The sequence below is a fragment of the Narcine bancroftii genome, chromosome 4 (genome assembly GCF_036971445.1).
Source record: "Narcine bancroftii isolate sNarBan1 chromosome 4, sNarBan1.hap1, whole genome shotgun sequence".
In the NCBI taxonomy this organism is placed as follows: Eukaryota; Metazoa; Chordata; class Chondrichthyes; order Torpediniformes; family Narcinidae; genus Narcine; species Narcine bancroftii.
Window position 1 is genome coordinate 37228449 of NC_091472.1, and position 14122 is coordinate 37242570.

Sequence of the window (14122 nt, forward strand, 5' to 3'; positions counted from 1 at the left end):
ATGTTTGGGACAAAGGCACTTTTTTCCTTTTCTCTCTTTGAAGACCTGCACACCTGCCTTCTGAAAAGAGTTTCTGATCTGTAAGACATATGTTTGGTGATTTTTCTTTATTATGATATAAATTCTTCTGTCATCAGTAATGGAACTCTTCCTTGGTACACCAGTCCCTTTGCAATTATGGAACTCACCAGTATGCTATTTCTTCTTAATGATGTTCCAAACTGTTGATTTTGGTAATCCTAAGGTTTGAATGGTGTCTTTATGTTTTATTCTCATTTTTCAGTCTCATAATGACTTCATTGACACAACTCTGATCCTCATGTTGAAAAATGGCAACTACAGACTTCAAAGGTGATCAAAAGCTTTGAAGCAAGCCTTAACTCTTTTATACCTGCACTAATGAAGTAATTAAATAGACCTGAATAATCACAAACACCAGCGAAGCCAATTGTCTCAAACATTATGGTACCCTGAAATGAGGGGACTATGTTTAAAAAGTGCTGTAATTTATTCATGGTCAACCAAAAATGTATACAAATAGCCTTGAATAAAATCTGGAATGTGCACGTTAATTACAAGTGAATTGTTTGATTACACATTTAAAAATGTGGAACACAGGGATAAATAAAGAAAAAAGTGTCTTTGATCCAAACATTACGGAGGGCACTTTATTTGTCCAAATTGCCAGCATCACTCTGCACCATAAGTCCTCTTTGTTTCTTTATCTCACTTCCATCCTGTTAGTCAAATATGGTTTTTTACACCGCTGCTGCATTTTAAGAAATTATTCCCAATTTCCTGGAATGCAGTCTGTGTAAAAAGATTGGAACAGGAATAAGGATTCAATCCTGTTCCGGTATTTTACCTCCTCAACCCCTAGTAAATTTCCCGGAACACCTGCAATCTAAATTACAGGTAATCCATGAACAACAGGCTAATGAATAGCAAGTCCTGCCTCTTTAATTACCGCACTTCTGGTATGCTGTCTAAACTCGCATAAGGAAATGGAGATTTCGAGTTTTGGTGGTTTGGTGTGAACGACCAATGCCGAGACCTCTAACATTCTTCAAACTGGTAAAGTCATGCAAATTCCATCTAAAAAACAAAAATCACACATTGATTATCTAAGAACTCCTCAGTGCACCTGCTCATTTTCCAAATTGTTTTTTTTTGGACATTTTTTTTGTTTATTATTGTCCTTGGCACTGATCAGCTAAATGGTTTACAAGTGGTAAAGTACTTTTCAATAAAAGTACAGTAGAAGAAAAACCATCTATTTCCTTCATTCAGTATTAAACTTCATCTAGTAACATTCCGAAGGAGTGTTGGGAAGGAGCTTAGGATGATTTGCCATTTTAACATGGCTGATAAATGCATGTCATTGTTGAAAGACAGGCTCATTAGTTCTTGCTGTTGTGACAAAGATATAAAATAGTTTCAAATATGGGTAATTTGTCTGTAGCTTCTAACCTAATATTGGGAGCCATCATCTGCTTGCTGGTGCCAAACTGAAGGAATGGGATTGATTAACTCCAGTTGATCTTACACTGCTCATACAGAACTTGCGTATCAATTTGTTCACTGGAATTTCTGCTGACTGTGTAAAGGCATCATAACACCACAAACTACTGGCAGGAAGTGGTGTTTTTTTCATATAACATTTTGGGATCTAATCACTTTTTTTGTAAAGTAGGTATTTTCAGGGGCATATAAACAATGATTCTTTGCTTTGTATCCTGAGGCAAACCACCTCTCTGCATTCACACCATTTTGGGATACATTTCTGGTTAAATAATAGATCGATTACCAGCGGTATCTTGCTGTTCTGTTTCCTTTGTTTTGCAGATTGCAGAGGATGATATTTGTTTACTGCTTTCTTTGTTTTAAATCAAGTAATTTCCACACCAGATAAAGTGAAGGTTGTCCCCAGCCCCCTGCCATGAGTACATAAACAAAGATTTAAGAATTTAGTTAATGGCCTCCTCCTGTGTAAAGTATAGACATCAACAATTGCACCCTTGGACTAAATCTAGAAGGGCTTGTTTGGTTGTGAAGGTGTTAATGCAAATTTGTTCTACAGCTCATTCAGCCCCAGGGTTCCCATCTTTTGATTTAATTAAATGTAATTGGTTATATTGCTCCTCCCAGGCCCCTGAGGTGTTTTTGTTTATTACTTAACCTGATCAATAATGCTTCAATTCAGGGACAAGGATGCAGCCCGAATAAGAACACTTATCCCGGGCAAGGATTTGCAGGCACGATTATTCATCTAAACAAGTTTGGATACACTGTGAAAATTAAATGACTAGTGCAGAGAGCTGTGGGTGGCTGGGGGAAATAGCATTTGTACTATAAGAGGAAGAATTAACTAAACTAGATGAGGTGACATGAGATTAGGAAAGGAAACAAATCCCACAAATTAAATGTGAAACACAAGTAAAAATAATAGGCACCTGGATACTATTTACTCATGTCAGTGGAATGAACCAACTGAAAATAATTAAGAGATTTCAACACAAACATTTTGGGTGTTTTATTTGTGATGAATGAAATATTTAACTACATTGTGTTCAGAGAGGGACTAAAATGAGTTGGGGTTATTACTTTTGATCTTGGTTGTTGGAAGTATAAATTTCATGGTGGAAAGACCTTTTGATTTTGCTTTTTTTTTAAGCTGATGATTTTTTTTAAAAAGCTTGAACAACTGCTTTAAAACATCAGTGGAATCTTATTTATTGATTGGATGCTAAAGGATGGAACTGTCATTTTCAATGCACCCTCTGATGTCATCAATAGCAGATATCGCCTGCTGCAGTTTGCAATAAATGACAATTCAAATTCTTCTTCTTTTGAAATAAGAATGTGTCTCATAACATCTTGCAAAATTTTGTGCAATTCCAGAGCTCTTTGCCACCACTGAAGTACTTTTGAAGATAAACTACTTTTGTTATGTTAAAAACATTGCTATCAAGGACTCACAAAGCAGCTGAATTGATAGGGACTCTTCTTCCTCCTTCACTATCTGTGCACTTTGGACACTATTTACAAATTACTCATCCAGGCTTCTCTAAAGCCCCTTTCACCCTTGCATCCCAGTAAATCGGCTGTTAAGTGTCCTGGGATAGGAATGGGGGTTTGGCCTTTCACACGAGATCACTCCTAACTGGGACACTGAACGGTTTCACACTTGCAAAGGTTTATCCCCAGCGTTTGGTTTGTTCTACCTTTAATAGGAAATGCCTGCAATACACTTGCCTGATCTTGACGCTGACGTCTGCAGATGCAGGGTATTGTACTGGGGTCGAGGCCGGCAATCCTCGATGTGAGATGACATCATCTGATGCTGGCATTGAGCAGATTTTGCTTTCACACTTGTGTCTTTAAAGGCCAGTGATTCCTGGGATCACTGGCAAGTGAGAAAGGGGCTTAACAGTACCACTCAAGATTGTAACTTCTACACCATAAGGGATAAGGGCAGCACATATACATTTCCCTTGAAAATGCATATCATCCTGACTGGAAATGTATCACAAAATTTCTTCATCCAATTCTTGATATGTGTCATGGTACTAGTGGCCCAACACCTCTTGAAAAATATATCTTCACCAGTTCTATTAGAGTTCGAGAAGGTGATTTGCCACCATTCAGTCAATGGGGGATGGGCAATAAATGCTGTAATTGCTAATAAGACCTACATCCTGGGAATGAATAAACAATGATATGACTATTGTGAAAGGTGCAGCAGTAAGTCAAGCAGTGTCTTGCTTTAGTCTTGATTTAGAGGGTACCGACCCAAAATGTTGCCTGACCATTTTTATCCATGGATGCTGCCAGACCTGCTGAGTTCTTCCAGCTTCTCTGTTCAATCAAGGTTTCAGTATTTGCAATGTTTCTGTTTCTCTATGACCACCATTGATTGAAGATTAAGTATTGTCTTGAATAGAGAGGATTTCTGCCTCTATCAGTGTAGTGCTAAGTGATACTTGTCCTGAGAGAGCAGGTGGATTGTTGGTTTAAAGTCTTACTTGAGAGGTGGACTGCTGGCAGTGGAAGCATGCTCATTATCTCACCAGAGTGTCATCCTTGGTTTTCAATGGCATCAAGTGCCATTTGTTTGAAAAGTCAACTCTGGACTATTGCTTGCAAAGGCGCAATCACACAAAAAAAAATGAGGGAGCTCCGGTTGTTTCTGTGAGAGAAAATTACTCCAGAAAATTGTTATGAAAGCAAAATACCCAGGGGTCAGACAACACCCGTTAGAAGTAAAATTTGACATTGGTGCCCTTTTTATCAGAACTCCAAGAATTAAATATTTATTGGTGATGAATACAAATTATGAAGGATATCAAGAAAATTCATTGTGCCTGAAATTTCTGTGTCAGTAGTCAGACAAATCTTACTTTTTTTTTCGCAGAACCAAGGAATGTTTGATCTTGTGTTTTGACATTTCTTAAAGTTGAGTTCTGACCATATGATGCAACTCAACTGCATCTTTGCGGACATTAAGCATTTTCCACATTGCTGACATTGTGATTGCATTTTGTGCAGCAATTAATCAGAAAGATCGCATTAGAAAACAATACCATTTCCCTTATAAGAAAAAAAACCTTGATAGAACAGTTAACAGCAAGTACTGTGGTCAGCGAGTTTGTCTTTCAACAAATTAAATAGCTGCAGAATGAACTCTTGATTATTGTGAACCCAAGATTTGAGCATGTAATTTGGTTTGACAAAACTAATGTTGAGAGAGTGCTGCATTGTTGGAAGTGCTGTCTTTTGAATTATAGTTTTTTTCTCAAATCAAGTAAGGGATTCCACCACACTATTTAAGGAATAGTAAGGGGAGATTTTATTGTTATCCTGGTTCATGTTTTATTCAAGCAGAAACAACTGGTAGATTGGTCATCTGTTGCTCTACCTAGGAATTACTGTGTAGAAGTTAGCTGCTGCAATTTCTATATTGCAACATAAACTACACTTCAAAATTACTTCAGGAGTACAAAGTCATTTCAACTAGTTTCCAGGCACAGAACATAGATCATTACAGCACAGCACAGGCCCTTCGGCCCATGATGTTGCGCCAACTTATCTAAACCTACTCAATAATCGAAACCTTCCCAACATCACACCCAGAATTCTCTATTTTTATTGCATCCATGTGCCTGACCAAGAACTTATAAATGTCTGTTTTGTACCAGCCTCCACCATCACCTTTGGCAATACATTCCAGGGTTTCCTCCCCTCACCTTGTACAGATGTTCTCTTGTATTAGGTACTGTTGCCCAGGGAAAAAGGGGCTTCTATCCATTCTATCTATGCCTCTCGTAATTTTGTAGACCTCTAGTAAGTCACCTCTTATCTTCATTCCAAAGAGAAAAGCCATAAGTCTGTTAACTTTGTGTGGAGGATGAATGCGTGGCTAAAGAGTTGGTGCAGGGGGCAGGGGGATAAGATTTTTGGATCATTGGGATCTCTTCTGGGGAAGGTCGGACCTGTACAAAAGGGACGGACTCCACTTGAAGTGGAGGGGGACCAATATCCTGGCAAGCAGATTTGCTAGAGCTGTGGGGGAGGGTTTAAACTAGTTTGGCAGGGGGGTGGGGAGCAGAGTTTGCGAGCAGTGTCTAGGGTGCATGACCACCTAGTTAAGAATGATAAAGATAACAACGGAAGGACGGAGGTTAAGATAAAAGGTAGAAAAGGGAATATATGTGAGGGTCATTCTCTGAAATGCATGTACTTTAATGCAAGAAGCATAGTGAACAAGGTAGATGAGCGTATCATGATGTTGTGGCAATTAGTGAGACCTGGTTACAGGAGGGACAGGGCTGGCAACTAAATGTTCCAGAATACAAATGTTTTAGATGTGATAGAACAGGGGGTTAAAAAAAAGGGGGAGGAGTTGCTCTGCTTGTGAAGGAGGACATTACTGCCGTGAGGTGGCAGGATGGTTTGGAGGGATCGTCCAGTGAGGCTGTTTGGGTGGAATTGAGGGATGGAGGAGGCATGAGGGCACTAATAGGAGTGTATTATAGACCACCAAATGGTCCAAGAAAATTGGAAGAACAAATTTGTAAGGAGATAACATATATGTGTAATAAACATAAGGTAGTGATCATGGGAGATTTTAACTTCCCTCACATTGACTGGAATACCCATACAGTAAGAGGACTGGATGGGCTAGAGTTTGTCAAATGTGTACAAGATAGTTTTCTTAATCAATACGTAGAGGAACCGACTCGGGACGGTGTAATACTGGATCTCCTGTTAGGGAACGAGATAGGTCAGGTGTCTGAGGTTAATGTTGGAGAACAAATTGGGTCTAGTGATCACAACTCTATTAGTTTTAGGGAAGAGCAAAGAAGGGCCTAAAGTTGAGGTTCTGGATTGGAGAAAAGCAAATTTCGAAGGAATGAGAATGGATTTGGGGAGTATTGAGTGCGACATGATTTTTTTCAGGAAAGGATGTAAATAAGAAATGGAGAATATTCAAAGAAGAAATTTTGAGAGTACGGAGTAGATATGTCCCAGTGAGGATCAAAGGAAAGGCTGGAAGTCATAGGGAGCCTTGGTTTTCGAGGAATATTAGAAATTTGGTTAGGAGAGAGAGGGAGGTGTACAAGAGGTATAAACAGCAGGGTGCTGAGAAATTGAAAGAGGACTACAAGGAATGTAGAAAAAAATCTTCAGAAAGAAATTAGAAAGGACAAAAAGAGGCATGAAGAGGCTTTGGCAGGCAGAGTAAGAATAAATCCAAAGGGTTTCTATAGGTACATTAAAAGTGAAAGATTAGTGAGGGATAGAATTGGACCGCTTGTAGATAGGGAGGGTAGGCGATGTGAGAAGTCAGAGGAGATGGGGGAAATTTTAAATGATTTCTTTTCCTCGGTATTCACTAGGGAAAAAAATATTGTACCAGTTGAAGTAAAGAAAAATAGTGGGGAGGTCCTGAATCATTTAAGGATAACCGAGGAGGTAGTGATGGCAGTGTTAAAAAAGATAAAGGTGGACAAATCTCCGGGTCCGGACAAAGTATTCCCAAGGACACTCAGGGAGGCTAGTGTACAGATAGTGGGGCCATTAACAGAGATATTTAGGATGTCGCTGGTCACGGGGGTAGTGCCAGAGGATTGGAGGGTGGCTCATGTTGTTCTGCTGTTTAAGAAAGGGACCAAATGTAAGCCTGGAAATTATAGACCTGTGAGTCTGACGTCTGTGATGGGTAAGTTGATGGAAAGTGTTCTAAGGGATGGCAATTACAAATATTTGGAAGAACAGGGATTGATAGGTAGTAGTCAGCATGGTTTTGTCAGGGGTAGATCATGGTTAACAAACCTTGTAGAGTTTTTCGAGGGGGTTACGAAAAAGATTGAAGGTAAGGCTGTGGATGTTGTCTATTTAGGCTTTAGTAAAGCTTTTGACAAAGTTCCCCACAGGAGGTTAGGTAAAAAAGTGGAGGCATTAGGTATAAATAAGGAAGTAGTGAAATGGATTCAGCAATGGTTGGATGGGAGGTGTCAGAGAGTAGTGGTAGAAAATTGTTTGTCAAATTGAATAATGTAGATTTCTAAAAATGCATTGATTCCAAGAAGTAGAGAAGGATGTATTGGGGTATCAGGAGTCTGACTGTGTTGAATTCTAAGGAGCAATAGAGCATAAGATAGTATTATAATTTTTATTTTTCAGTTCATCGAGGAGAAAATTCATGTTGAAACAGACAATATATTCAACCTAAAGCCTTATCAATAAGATTCCGATTTGATCCAGGTGTAGATAAAAAGTCTTAACAGTGCATTAAAGTGGTACTTTAGAACCAAAATAAAGCAACAGGATTAACATGAGCAACACTGTCAGCGAGTCTTCAGATACTATCTTTGATTTTGGGCAGCAGCCTGTGCAGGAATCAGTTTTTGAAAATCCCACTTGTTTAAAATCTTCCAGCAGCTTATGAGGCATTCTGTAAAGAAAGAAAAAGTGTCAACATTTGTATTATCTGAAAGTGCATTCAAGTGGCATGAATAGATTTAATTTCTTAATGGGTCAGCTTTTTGCAGTGAGTCATGAAGAGGAAAAAAGGCCCATCACATACAGTTCATCAACACTGTGGAATGAAGCAACCAGACCATCACTGCAAAAAGGATTGCTAGTGAGCGAAGAGACTAATTGGTGGATGAGTATGCCCCTGGAGCAATGATTTTAAGGTCATAGCAGGCTCAGTGAATAGTGCTGACTTCCACTGTGTCTCTCTGATAGCTGATCTTACCAGTGAGCAGGTTAAGGCATTCAAGCCTGAACACTCTTCCATGTGCCTTGAATGGTATGTCAGTAGGCAGTGTTCCTGACATCTTTTATGTTTGTCCAGTCATCTCTGAATCTTTGGCTGGGACTCAGAGTGACTGAAGAAAGAAGAACAGAAGTAATTATTTTCAGTCATTGAGTTTTGAAGATCGTAGTATTAATTATACCCTTGTTACAAACACTGCCAATTCAATCGAAAAAAGTAGGAATGTTTGAAAACCCACTTGAAACATGACACCTCAAAGCTCAATTACAGGAAAAATGTGTGAAATTTATTTTTGAGTGTAGCTGTATCAAAGCTGTGATAGTATTTTCAATAGAGAATTAATCATGAATGCTTATGGTGTGCAGTCTTGTTGGTCTATTTTTTATATAATCGGAAAAATTGCTGCTGAGTTTGCAAATATTCTTTGCTGCTCAAAGGAAGCCATAAATATGAGACAACCTTAAATCAGCTGGCTATTTCCTTGCCGATTATTTAGATTTAGAAGTGTTAAATGATTAATCCTTTAAATGTTGAATGTTAAAATAGAAAAAACTACCTCAGCTCTCATTCTTTTGTTTTTGGCCTGTCAACTAATGGAATAATTTAAAAATGTGCTAAATTATAAGTATTTGAAAGACCTTGCAGATGATCTTTTGTGGTTTAATGGCTTCAAGTTCTAATATCAGAAAAAGTATTTAACTGCACCTTCCATTTTCATGCTTCATAACATTTATTGAAAGAGGTGTAATATTCATGGCTCAGACTCTGACATTTCCGGGCAGGATTACAGGCAGCTTTCTGTTGAAACAAGCTTCAGACTTATTTATAGTAAAGCTTTCCAACTGTGCTTTTCATTGTGTAAGAACAGACTTATTTATTCATCGTTTAAAGAATTGTGCGACTGAGCAGGAGAATGGAGATTTAAAAAAAATCTTTTGAAGTAACACCCCTAGAAAACTTGTCTGAAGTTGTTGTATGTTTATTCATGGCATGGTTAACGTAGTGGTTAGCACCATGCTATTACAGCCAGTGACTCTGGTACGAATGTGGCACTGTCCGTTTAAAAAAAAGGTTGTATATTCTCCCTGTGACTATGTGGGTTTCCTCCCATTCTTCAAAAACATATGGAGATTGTACGTTAATTGGTGCATTTGGGCTGCACAGGCTTGTGGGTCAGAAGGACCTTGGTGTCTGTCTGAATTTAAAAAAAAATGAAACTAGTGACCAATCAAAAGAAAATAAACTTTCATTTTGTATTGACAGTAGTAATAGTCAATAACTTATTTTCCCAATGGATTATAGAAGTTAGATGAAATGTAACAGGTCTGCAGTGAAACCCTGCATTTAAAAATTGGCCTGAGGACTGGTAGGAATATGGATGGATACCTTAACTGTACAATGCTCATTGCCTGATTGAGTATGCTCTGGATTTGCCTTTGTCGTGCTGTGACAGCCTATTATACAATATAATGAACTGCTTTTGAAATAGAAGAAATTCAACTTGACATGATAAAAATGAAATTCACCTTGTGGCATATATTTTTTATTTTATGGATACAGTAGACTTCATCTGTTAACTGAGAAATCCAAGTTCATGAACCTTTGAAAAACAAAATGTGCAGAAATTAATGGATTGTTTTATTAAATGTGATGTGTACATCACTGATATTCCCAATGAATTTAAGAAAAGGGAGGGGTGAAAGTGCCCCAAGTTAGGAGGTGATTTGTCTTCTTACATTTGAAACTTCACTTGGTGTGTGTACTGGACCTGCCCTATTAATAACTTTGGCAGACAAGCTCCATACAGATGAGTTGATTTAATAATGAATATAATGGATTAAGCTGGCAGCCAGAGTTTGGGAATTGTACATCTGGAAATGCAATGAGTGCACATCAATAATTATCAAGTGTTACTCCATGTTAATGTTAGACTGATGGATCATTTTTTGTTTTTCGCCTGGAGGACCATTAAACACTGATGTCCAGATCGAACTGATATGAGCAGACAGACCCAAACCAACTGACTGTTTACTGCAATGCTCAAACTAAGCATGCAAACAAACCAGCAACATACTAAATAACAGCAGATCCCTTCTGCTTTTAACCAGATAAGTGGAATCAGGATAAATATTTTTAGTTTAAATCTTAACAGTTTGCATAAAGTAGCAAAACCATTATCAGGTTAGAAAATGGGACAAAAGCATTTCTAAATGCATTAATTGATTGTGGCAGATTGTATTTGTTGTAAGATTAATTATTTATACCAAAGCATCCAGAAACCATCAGCAGAGCTTGATGTCCTAGCAAACAAATTCTTGTGTTCGGCATATTTATGAGTTCTCCTTGTTGATCATTTGACCGTTTAATTCATTAACAACACCATAATTCTTGTAAAATGTTTGAACCTAAAATGTGTGGAAAATATTTTGAACTTGTAATAGCCACAGTTCTGGGAACAACTTCCTTCATTTGTTCGACATAGTTCAAATGGGCTATGTTTCAAAGTTTTGATTCTGCACCAAAATCTTCTGAGGAGTCCTTAGCAATCTTGCAGGGCTTCAGAGTTTGATTAAGTTATTTAATTGAAGTTCCATTAATATACTTTAAAAAAAAAGAAAGTGGGCTATAAGCTAACATCTGTTGTACATTTTTTTTTATTTTGCTCCCTACTATTTTCTTTCATTTCCTGTGAACTAAAGATTTGCTTCCAGCTCTACTCTAAATCAAGGCCCAGAGGATATGTGACCCTCCCTCTGAATTGGGTCTCATCAGTTTTCACTGCTGACTTCTAATCCCCACTCTTCCTTATTCTTTTAGTGTTCCATCTGCACAATATCCATGCATGTCCTGCCCTGTTCAATTTTATAACCATTTTATATCGGCCCTTCGAGTCCATGCTGGTTCACTTGAACAACTCCACTAGCTCCCGCCCCCCACTCTATGCACTGTGATCAAGTTTTGTTTGTGTTCATTTCCTCACAGTCCCAAAACTTCTCATAAATACAAGGCACGAGGTTAAGCATCTCATAATCTGTAATCAACAATAAAATGAGGAAAATGTTTTCTGCAATAATTTTAATTGGACTTAAATATGATATGGACATGATGTCTTGCAGTATCTGAAAGGGAACTGTTTATCATTATAAATGACACCCATCACGTTGGCCACAACCTCTTCTCGCTACTACCTTCAGGAAGAAGCTACGAAAGTCTGAAGTCCAGCACTTCCCAGTTTTAAGAACAGTTTCCCCCTCAACCACCCCCCCCCCCCACCCCACCCATGGCTACCAGGGTTCTGAACCTCCCCTTAGTATCCTAATCTTAAACTCCACTAACACCACAAAAAGTCTTGGTTTGCACAATTGAAACATTTTTTTGCACTTCTGTAATTGTGAATATTTATTATATATTTAATGTCCCTTTTTGCACAGTAATTGAATGTTGTTTTACTATTATTTTTTGTCCAAAGTTTCCGTACCAGCCTGTGTCTCAATAAACTCATCATATAATTTATCTAACATTTCATTCAAACTATTGAATGTAGGCATTATTTTACAAATTACTCTTCATACAATATGTTAAAAGCAACAAAAAAAAAATCCCTACTGATTTGAGGGGTTTAGTTAGAATGGAAATGCTTAAACTGCAGAGTATTTGAAAAAAAAAATCAGGATCAGTTTTTTGCAATACATAAAAGTACTGGAGAAATTCAGCAGGTCACACAGCATCTATAGGAAGCAAGGGGAGATAACAATATTTTTTGGCCTAAGCTCTTTATCAATATACAGTTTCTATCATCTAATCTCATCTAGGGTTGTTGAGCAGTAAAACTTGCCCCATTTACCTTGGGATTGAGAATGAAAGATTCAGTCAGATTTCAGAAGCAAAATGCTGATTCTAAATTAAAACTGGGAAGTGCTGGGAACACTTAGTTGGTCTAGACTAGAGAATCTTTTGAGAGATAAATAGGTTTAAAACTTTTTATCAGAACTCTTCTTCACTGAGGTTAAAAATTAAGCAAGCTGTTTGTTTCATTGTATTTTTACATGGGAAAAAAAAATCAGTTTTAATAGATGTAACATTTATTTTTGGTAAATGAGTAATGCAGAAAGTTTGTATTTATTGCTCAGAATAGGAACTGGAAGTGTCTTTGTAACCTTCATCGTCTTAGGCAGCCTTTGAAGTTGAGAAAAGTATGCTTCCACTATCAGAATCAGCGTTTATTGTCAGAAACATATCCTGAAATTTGTTGTTTTGCAGTAGCATCACAGTTGCAAATATTTTATATAAACCAACTTACAAAATAAAGAAAAATAAAGGAAAAGAAAAGTCAAAGAAAGCCGATGTCTGTGGTTCATTGTTCATTCAGGAATCTAATAGCATAGGGGAAAGAATCTGTCCTTGTACTGCTAAGTGCTTGACTTTAGGCTCCTGTTCTTTTTTTCCTGATGGTAGCAGAGTGAAGAGGGTATTGGGTTCCTTGAGGATAGAGGCTGCTTTCTTAAGACACCGCCTCTTGTAGATGACCTTGATGGAGTGAAGACTGGTGCCAGTGAAGTCGCAGGCAGAGTTAACAACCCTGTGGAGTTTTTTTATTGGCACCTCCATACCAGATAGTGATGCAACCAACCAGAATACTGACAACTGCATTCTACAGCTCTGTAGAATGCTGTAGAAGCTTTTGAGATTCTTCAGTGATATACCAAATCTCCTCAAACTTCTCACAAAGTATAAGTGCTGGTGAGCCTTGTTTGTTATTGTATGGACAGGGAGGCTCCAGGACAGATCTTTGGAGATGTTGACACCCAGGAATTTAAAGAGTACTGGTTCTCTCCTGATTTCCTCCTGAAGTCCATAATCATCTCCTTGGTTTTGATAATTGGAGTGCAAGATTGTTGTTGTGACTCCACTCAACTAGATGATCTTTCTCCCTCCTATATGTTTCCTCATTGATGTCTGTGATTCTGCTGACAACTATTATGTCATTGGGAAATTTGCAGATAGTATTTGAATAGTGCTTAGCCATACCGTCATGGGTGTAGAGTGAGTAGAGCACTGGGCAAAGCATGCATCTTTGAAGCGCGTCTGTGTTGATTGTCATCGAAGGGGGAGACATTGTTTCCAGAAGGGGGTGCGGAGACCCAGGATTTGGAGCTTGTTGACTAGCACTAAGGCAATAGTAGTCGATGAAGAGCAGCCATAATCCACTATAATCCTGGAGTAATTAATTGTGTCCAATGACATTTGTCAGAGTGAGAAAGCATTGATATTATATTTGACACGGTTTCTGCTGATTGCATGTGGCCAATTAGGGAGACTTGAAGAGTTCAGTGGTGTTCCAAAAACTTCTCTGCCAGGAGAAGTCAATTTGGAGGAGAATTCCCCCCCCCCCCCCCCCCCAAGGTATTTCCTTGATTGTCCACCTGGAGATGCAAGTGACTGCAGGTGCTGGCATGTGGAGCAAAAACCAAATGGCTGGAGGAATTCAGTAGGACATTCTGCTCCATGGAGGCAAAGGAATGGTCCATCTTTTGGGTTGAGATCCTGCAGGACTAAAAATTTGGAGGGAAGATATCCAATATAAAGGGGTGAGAGGAAGGGGTGAGGTTGGGTTAATGGGCAGATGGAGCTAGGTGAGGGAGGGAGAATTTTGAGATTGGCTTGCATGCGATGGGTGGAAACAAACAAGTGGAAAAGATGGATTCAAGCAGGAGAAGAGGGGGAGAAGATAGAAATGGAGGCTGGAAGGTGGTGTGGATCTAGATAAGGGAGGGGTGATGTGCAGATGTAACTAGATGAGGAAGGGACATAGGAAACATAGACTAAGGGAGAGGTAAC

At 38.5% G+C, this 14122-nt stretch overlaps 1 protein-coding gene and 1 long non-coding RNA gene across 4 annotated transcripts in view; one reads left to right on the forward strand and one right to left on the reverse strand.

Moving 5' to 3' along the window:
• camkmt (calmodulin-lysine N-methyltransferase) overlaps window positions 1-14122 on the forward strand; it is a 512353-nt gene that overhangs the window by 73027 nt on the left and 425204 nt on the right. The window lies entirely within an intron of this gene.
• Window positions 7692-14122, reverse strand: part of LOC138760473 (uncharacterized) — a 29226-nt gene continuing 22795 nt past the window's right edge. Inside the window, exons 4-5 of the long non-coding RNA XR_011355631.1 lie at window positions 9811-9884; window positions 7692-7957 (exon numbers count right to left, since the gene is read on the reverse strand). This is a non-coding gene — a long non-coding RNA (uncharacterized lncRNA). The remainder of the gene's footprint in view (window positions 7958-9810; window positions 9885-14122) is intronic.